This window comes from Elephantulus edwardii, unplaced genomic scaffold (assembly GCF_000299155.1).
Source record: "Elephantulus edwardii isolate Elephantulus edwardi_28Jun2011 unplaced genomic scaffold, EleEdw1.0 scaffold00187, whole genome shotgun sequence".
Classification (NCBI taxonomy): domain Eukaryota; kingdom Metazoa; phylum Chordata; class Mammalia; order Macroscelidea; family Macroscelididae; genus Elephantulus; species Elephantulus edwardii.
Genome location: NW_006399937.1, coordinates 5,971,818 through 5,980,668, shown reverse-complemented (window position 1 = coordinate 5,980,668; position 8,851 = coordinate 5,971,818).

Here is an 8,851-nt window from a genome sequence, read left to right as displayed (position 1 = left end):
GGGATGGGTGTGTCAGAGGCAATGCTATTGGCACAGGATAGAGCAGGGTTTGGGGGTGTTGTACATAGGGTCACTATCAGTCCCAAACAACTCGATGGCACATAACAACAACAACAACAATTGTAAAATAAGGAGCCAGGTGATTTCTGAGATGACATCCAGAGAAGACTCTTCAAGAAAGTCTTATACTGAACTCAGAGAGACGCCCAGGCTCAAGAACTTTTGCTTTCCTAATACCTGAAAGAAAACATTTGCATCCACAATTTTGTTTTCTACAAAAATTCAAAGAGACAAATTATATAGCAGACTACTACTTTGATTTTACAGAGGAGAAACATGAAACCAAAGAATTAAGCTATTTTCTAAACCTCACGAATGACTGAGCGAGTATCTGGATTCATATCATCTTTATTATCAGCAGTGTGCACGCTTATTACACAACTCCGAGTACGTCTTTGATGCAAAATCAATACTGGGGTACAAATATTTACAAATTTTATCTCTGAGACAGAGGACAGGTGCACAAGCACATACATATCTAAGTGGGTGACTTCTAACCTCTGGCCCTCAGGCCTGTTTTTCATTGTTTTGGTTCAAATACTCTTCTAGGTTGTATACCCCTGGTGTGGCCACTTGCTGTACAGAGGTAACTCGTGGTCGCTGTGAAGCTGAACACTGTGAAACTAATGTGTCACATGCATTAATGGTTACCCATGGCAGACAGTGTTTGGTGGCACTCCCCAGTTAAAACAAGCTTGGAAGCAGAAATGGCATCCACTTCCGTAATTGCTTGCCTCTGGAACCCTATGAACCTGTAGAAAGGATGAAAGTCACACAAGTATTGAGGACTTTCATTCATAGGGTCACGTATAAGTCGCCTACAACTTGATGTCACTTAATAACAATACACACACACGCACACACAAAATGTTGTTATTGTTATGTGCCGTCGAGTCACTTGCAACTCATAGCAACCCTTTGTACAATAGCCCTAAACTCTGCTCTGTCCTATGCCAATCGCATTGTCTCTGACACACCCATCCTGATTACCCTGGTCACTGAATCAATCCAACTCATAGAGGACCTTCCCCTCCTGCGCTGTCCTGCCACCCTACCAAGTTTGATGTCCCTTTCCAAGGACCGGTCACTCCTTACATGTCCAAAGTATGTTAGAGCCTCAGAATCCTTGCTTCTAGGGAGCTGCCCAGTTTAACCCTTTCCAGGACGAATCTGTTTGTTTTCCTAACAGTCCATGGTACCCTCAATACTCTTCTTCAGGACCGCAGCTCAAAGGCATCAATTCTCCTTCTATCCTCCTTAGTCATTGTCCAACTCTCTGATGCGTAACAAGTGATTGCAAAGACCATGGCCTGTATCAGACGCACTTTAGTCTCCAGAGAGACACCATTGCTCTTCAGTACTTTGGAGAGGTCCCTAATGTTCTTCCCACGAAATGCCCCTCAAAAGAAAAATCCACACTTTTGTAAATACAAATAAGCACTTTATTCCAGAGAATATCCACATGTGGAGACTTTCTCCCTCCTTAGGGAGGTGATGAGGAAAAAAGCCCTGAGTCCCCCTCCACAATTGCTTTCCTGGGTGTCACTGTTGGGGAGGAGAGATGGAGATCATGGTTGGTGGGTCAGGGGATCAGTCATGTGGGTCAGCTTTTGACAGGATGGTTACTTTGCCAGCCTTTACTCTTTTTGTGTCACATAGACACTAGTTAATTCTTTACTTTGCAAGGACACATAAGACTTTAGCCAGGACATTTGCGTTTGCCTTAAGCTAAGAATTTTTATGGCCTGCTTCTGCTTCTGTTATTAATGGGGGTTTATTAAAAATGAGGTTTATGCTGTTCCTTCACCTAACAGCAGAATTTCCCATCGCAATATGTTTTTTAATTTCCTGGCTACTGGTGTCAAGAGTGTTGACTGTGGAGCCAAGCAAACTAAAGCTGTGAACAATCTCGATCTCTTCACCATCGATCCTGATGCTGCCAATTTGTTCAGTGGTGAGAATCTTTGTCTATTTGACATTGAGCCTCAATCCATGTTGGAGGCTGCAGTATGCAGATGACACAATCATATATATATGGTTGTGTTATATATATGTATATATACACACACATATATACACACACATATATATATACACATACACACACACACACACACACACACACACACACACATATATGTAGTTGTTCCTCATCAATAATACTCAAACTCATTTTCACTGAGTTGGAGCAAACTCATAGCTGACCTTCCAGCAGGTTTTGAGAGGCTTTACATCACACGGGAGGAGAGCACTCATCTTTTTTCCCATGGAATTGCTGGTGGGTGAATTCAAATTGCCTGAGAAATGCTGCCCTTGGTTTAGCAGTACAACTCCCTGCACACCATGTCACCAGATCTCCTTTATTGTTTCTAATTGACATCATGTTAATTGTGTACCTGATCCTTCATTGTCTACAAAACATTAATTTCTTTGAATCCATGGTTGTGGCTAGTTGTACAGCCATTAAATCTGTGGACCTATCTTTCAGTACTACATTCAACAATATTCTATAGTTATCTATGAGGTTTCCATTGACTAATATTCAGACATAGATTAGCAGGCCTTTTCACTTAATCTATCCAGAAGCACTGTTGACAGATGAAGCCCCATGTGACCCTATCAAGATTTTAAATGCCAGTAGCATAGAATCAAGCATCATAATAACACACAAAACATACAATATGATAAACTGAGTGATGGGTAAGGGTTACAGAAGAATACCTAGATTTAAAAAGGACAACTGGCATAAGGTTTGAAGTGCCTCAGAGTACACCCAAATTTGCTAGTTTGGATACACTATTTCCTCTCAAAGGGAGAAAGGTGTGGCAATTAGTTTTGAAAGAATTTATTAACTTGGAAACCCTATAGGGCAACTCAACCCAGACTTACAGAGTAGATAGGCATCAGAATCAACTCAAAAGGAGTGAAATTGGTTTTGATGAATAGGCAAACCAGCTCTGGTGGCTTAGTGGAAAGAAACTGTGCTACAAACCCAAAGGTCTGCACTTCAAATCCACCAGTTGTTCCACAGTTAAAGGATGGACAATCTCCTCCTGTGTGATTTGTTGTTGTTGTTGTTTTTAAGTGTGTTTGAGTCATAGACGACTCATAGCAACACTATGAATGAAAGACCTAATCACTTGTATAACTTTCATTGTTTCTCCTGATTCATAGAGTTTCTGGAGGCAAGCTATTTTGGAAGTGGATGCCACTCCTGCTTCCAAGCTTGTTTTAATTGGGGAACTCCACCTGAAAACAAACCTCTGTAGAGTCCAGATGCTCTAGAAGAATTTCCAACCTGGATTCCAACATGGATTCCCCCATGTGATTTACTGTCTCTGACCACTCACTGGAGGGTCAGCTATGAGTTAGTTCCAACTCGATGGTAAACAACAACAGATAGACATAGATATGGATAAGGAGATAGAGAAATATAAACAAATGTACTCAAACTTACATTATATGTATGAAGTCTCTTGATTAAACTGATCAGGACCCATTGGCTGACACTTTGTGGTTAAAAATCTGCTGGGTCCTGCGTAAGATTCTTCTCTTTGGATCCTCCTATTGGAAGTGGTTGAATTCTGTAAGGTAAGTTGGTTTGACTTAATTAACAGTCAGATGTATACTGATTGGTCATTTTAATTTAATTAACAATCAGTTGTGGGCTGAAAGCCTCTTGTTTAAACCAGTCAGAACCAGGTGGGTGGGCCTTTGTGATTAAAAGTCATTTAGGCCCTTGAGCCTGTGACTCTTGGGCCCAGTGTGAAGACTGATTTGCTATTAGAGTTACAAACTAAACTGGCAGTTTGTTGTGTTTGGGGAGAACATTGTTCTAATTCATACAACACTTGTCTGTAAATTTGCTATAATGAGAAAACTTGTGGGTTGCTGTGATACTGAAAGCTGTGCCACTGGTGTTTCAAATGCTATAATGATTACCCATGGTAGACAGGTTTGAGTAAAGCTTCCAGAATAAGACAGACTAAAAAAAGTAGGATTGGCCATTCATTTCTTAAGTAACAGGCCTTTGTAAAACCTATAAACACTAGAGGTACGTGGGTAATTATAGTAATATAGTGGTAATGGCCAGATCTGAAATTAGGAAAAATAATGGAAAATATCATTTTATAATTAGAACATGGAATGTACATAGATTGAATGTTGGAAAACAGGAAATTGTAAAAACTTAAATGAAACGCAGGAACATCTACATATGAGGCATTTGTGAGATGAGATGAACCAGCGTTGGCCACTTTGAATCAGGTAATTCTATAGAATGCTATGCTGAGAATGAAAAACAGAAGAAGAATAGTGTTACATTCATAGTGAAAACCCAGTTAAGTTCTAACCTGAAATACAATGTTATGAGTGATAGACTATTATGCATAGTCATAAAGGAAGACCTGCTAACATGACTATTACTAAAATATACACTTTCAAATTCAAAGAGGAAGGAGTTGAAAATTTAACCAAATCTTGCATTTCAAAATTGACCAAATATGCAATCAAGATGCATTAATAAAAATTCGTGACCGATATGTAAAAGTTGGGAACAGTGAAGAAATAATAGTTGGAAAATGTAGACTTGGTGATAAAGATGAGGTTGAAAATGAAATGATCTAATTTTGTATTTCAATGATTTATTCTTTGCACATACTTATTTTAAAAAACAGTGACTTTACATATGGACCTCACCTTGCACGCTACATAGGAAACAACTTAAATATCTATGGAAGGAATCGTTGAAGAAGCCCAATACTGTCAATCAAAACTAGGTCAGTGGCGACTGTGGGTCATACCATCAATTACTCATATACAAGTTCAAATTGAGGCTGAAGAAAATTAAAGGAAGTCTACAAGAACCAAAATATGAATTTGTATCTACTCCATTTGAATTTCAATATTATTTTGGTTTGAAACGCTGAATACCAATGATTGAAGACTGGATGGGTTGTAGGATGATATCAAGGATATAATCCAAGAAGAAAGCAAAAGGTCATTACAAACCAATACTCTGAGAAAACAAGCTTGTTCCTTTCTCTGAAGAATCTTCTGTTCCAATTAAACTTTCAGCATCTTCAAAGGTCATTACAAAATGAGAGAAGAAAGAAACCAAAATTGATGTCAGAAGAGACTAAAAATTGTACTAGAGCATCTGGAAGCAAAATAAAGGGGAAAGATGCAAATTAAAAGAGCTAAAAAGATTTCAAAGTGCAGTTTGAGAGGACAAAAAAAGGTATTATAAAGAAATGTTGAGACAGTTAGAGTTGGAGAATAAAAAGTGAAGAACTCACTCTGCATTTCTCAAGCTAACTGAAGGAACAAATTTAAGCCTTGAGCTGCAATATTGAAAGATGATATGGGCAATATATTAAATGACTCAGAAAGTATCAAAAGAAGATGGAGGGCTTGCACAGAACCACTGTACTAGAAAGAACTTATTGACACTGAAAAATTTCAGGAAGTGCCATATAAGCAGGACCCAATAGTATTGAAGGCGGAAGTAGAGACTGCATTGAAGGCATTGACAAAAGTATAAGGCCCCAGGAATCAATGGGATACCCATTGACTTGTTTCCATTAACAAGTAAAATCTTGGATGTGCTCACCAAGCTATGCTAGTAAATTTCGAGGATGGCTGTCTGGCCAATGGATTGGAAGAGGTCCATAATTGTTCCCATTCCCAAGAAAGATGATCCAAGTGAATGTGGAAACTATCAAGCTATCATTATCACATACAAGCAAAATACTGCTAAAGATCATTAAAAAATGTCTAGAACAGTATATAATAGGTAACTGCCAGAAGTTCAATTTTGACTGACTTTGAGAGGAATGGTAATCCTAGAGGACTTAATTGTGTTTTATATCGGTACCAGGAGGCTGTTATGTGAATAGAGCGAGGAAACACTACATGGTTTAAACTTAAGAAAGGAATACACCAAAGTTATATTCTTTCTCCATAACTATTTATTCAATCTGTATGCTGAGCAAATTATGCTCTAAACTGGATTCTATGAATAGGAATATGGCATTGGGATAAGGAGACTTTTCAATACCAGTGTTATGCAGATGACACAATCTTGCTTGCTGAAAGTAGGAAGGACCTGAAGCACTTGTGGCAGAAGACCAAAGAATGAAGCCTTCACTTTGCAAAATTACATCTCAATATCAAGAAAACAAAGATTCTTACCGCTGGACTAGACATCATGTCTGATGCAGAAGAGACTGAAACTGTCAACAACTTCATCTTACTTAAATCCACGATTAACACCCTTGTTACTAGCAATCAGGAAATAAGGAGACACATTATGCTGGGCAAGTCTGCAGTTAGGTACCTTTCCAAGTTATTGAGGAGTAATGATATCATTTTGAGGACTAAGGTGCATCTGATTCAGGCCATAGTCTTTCTGATAACTTGCTATGCATTTGAGAGTTGCATAATGAATAGTGATGACAGAAGAATTGATGTCATTGAGCTGTGGTGTTGGAGAGGAGTGCTGAACATCCCATGGACTACTAAAAGAACAAACAAATGTCTTAGAAAGGGTTCAGCTGAAGTGCTTTTTGGAGGGAAGAATGGCAAGGCTCCACCTCACGTACTTTGGACATGTTGTTAGGAGAAGCTCTTCCTTGGAGAAGATGACGCTTGGAAGGGTGCAGGGACAGTGAAGGAGAAGAAGATCCTCAGTGGCTGCTGCATTAATTTCATTTATATTTTCATATTTATTTCAGGAATATAAATTACCAGCTCTGCCCCTCTTCTGGGAGTCTGCCATAAAACTTCTTAAATCTGAGTGTGTCAGGATCTGTGAAGGTGGCACAGAATAGGACAGTGTTCAGATCGTTGTTCATTGGGTCACTTTTAGTCTTATTTGACTCGAGGACACCTAAAAATAGCAAAAAATTATTGTTATGTGCCATCTAGCTGACCATGACTCGTAGTGACTCTATGAACATTGGTTTTTCCCTTTTCTTGGGCCGTTTTCCCCTTTTTTGCTGGCGTTGGCCCCTTTGCCTTGTTCCTTTTTTCATTCCTTCCCTTCCCCGTTTTTCTTTTCTTTTTTTGCCTTTCACCCTTGCAAGCATGATGTACCTCTCTAAGGACTGTTCCCTCCTGGCAAACATTCCCATTGAAGGTGAGACAAAGCTTCCAATGATTCACACCAAAGAGCAAGTTGTCATATTCTCCAGATGAGGCCCATTTGTTCTCTTGGCAGTCCACGGTATGTTCAATATTCTTCTTTAGTACCACAACTCAAAGACATCAGTTCTTTTTCTATCATCCTTATTCATTGCTTAGCTCTCAAATGCATAGTCAGCAACTGTGAAGACTATAGCCTTGATCATGTGTACCTAAGTCTCTAGACTGACACTGTTATTCTTTAGCATTCTGCAGAGGCCTTTGCATTAGACTTTCCTAAAACAAATCATCTATTGATTTTCTGACTGCTGGTGCCAAATGCATTGATTGGGGAACCAAGCAAGCTGAAATTGTGAACAACCTCAATCTCTTCTCCATCCATAATGGTTGTAGCAATTGGCTCAGTGGTAAAGATCTATTTCTTGATGTTGAGAAGCAAGCCATATTGAAAATTGCAGTCTTTGACCTTCTGCAGCAAAAGCTTCAAATCCTCCTTGGCAAGGTTGTGTGATTTACATAACACAGGTTGTTGATGAGTTCTCTTCCAATCCTGATACCTGATTCTTCTTCATAAAGTCCAGCCTCCTGAATGATCTATTCCATATATAAATTGAAAAGGTATGGAGAAAGTATACATCTCTGACATACTCCTTTCTTGATTTTAAACCACACATTGTTCCCTTGCTCTGTTCATACAACAGCTTTCTGGTCTAGGTATAAGTTTTAGACAAGCACAGCCAACTGTTCTGAGATCTCCATTCATATCAATGTTAACCATAACATTTGATACACACAGTCAAATGCCTTTGTGTAATCAATAAAACAAAAATACATATCCTGCTGGTATTCTCTGCTTTCAGTCAAGATCCATCTGACTCTGGCAATAATACCCTAGGACTACGGCCTCTTCAAAACCCGGTGTGTGCTTAGGGTCATGTTCTAGTAATTTTTTTATAATCTTCACAAAGATATTGCTTATTAATGACATTGATAAATTCTACACTGTTGGATCATATTTTTGGGGGAATGAGAATAAAAATAATCTTTTCTAGTCAGTTGGTCAAGTAAGCTGTCTTTCAGGTTTCTTGGCAAACATGGTGAACACATCAAGGGCTACATTTGTTTATTGAAATATGTCAGTTGATATTCCATCACTTCCTAGGTCTTTATTTTTTGTCAATTTTTTCTGAGCATTTTGAATCTCATCCTTTATTACCATTGCTTCTTGAGCATATGATATTTCATGAAGTTGTTCTGTGTCCATCAATCCTTTTGGTACAGTGATTCTGTGTATTCCTTCCATCATCATTTGGTGCTTTCTGAATTAATTTAATATCCTGCTCACAGCATCTTTAAGTATTGTGACTCGAGGCTTCAATTTGTCCATTTAACTTAAGAAATTCTGAACAAGTTTATCCCTTTTTATATTCTTAGTCTGGCTCTTTATACATTTCATTATAATACTTTCCTTTGTCTTCCTAAGCTGTCTTTTGAAATCTTCTTTTCAGTGCTTTTACTTCTTGCCTTCTTTCATTTAGTCTTCTTAACATTCTAGTACAATGCTCACAGTCTCTCCTGACATTAGTTTTGGTCTTTTCTTCCTTCTTTGTTATGACCTTCCCCTCTCTACTTTTAAAAATTTATTTTA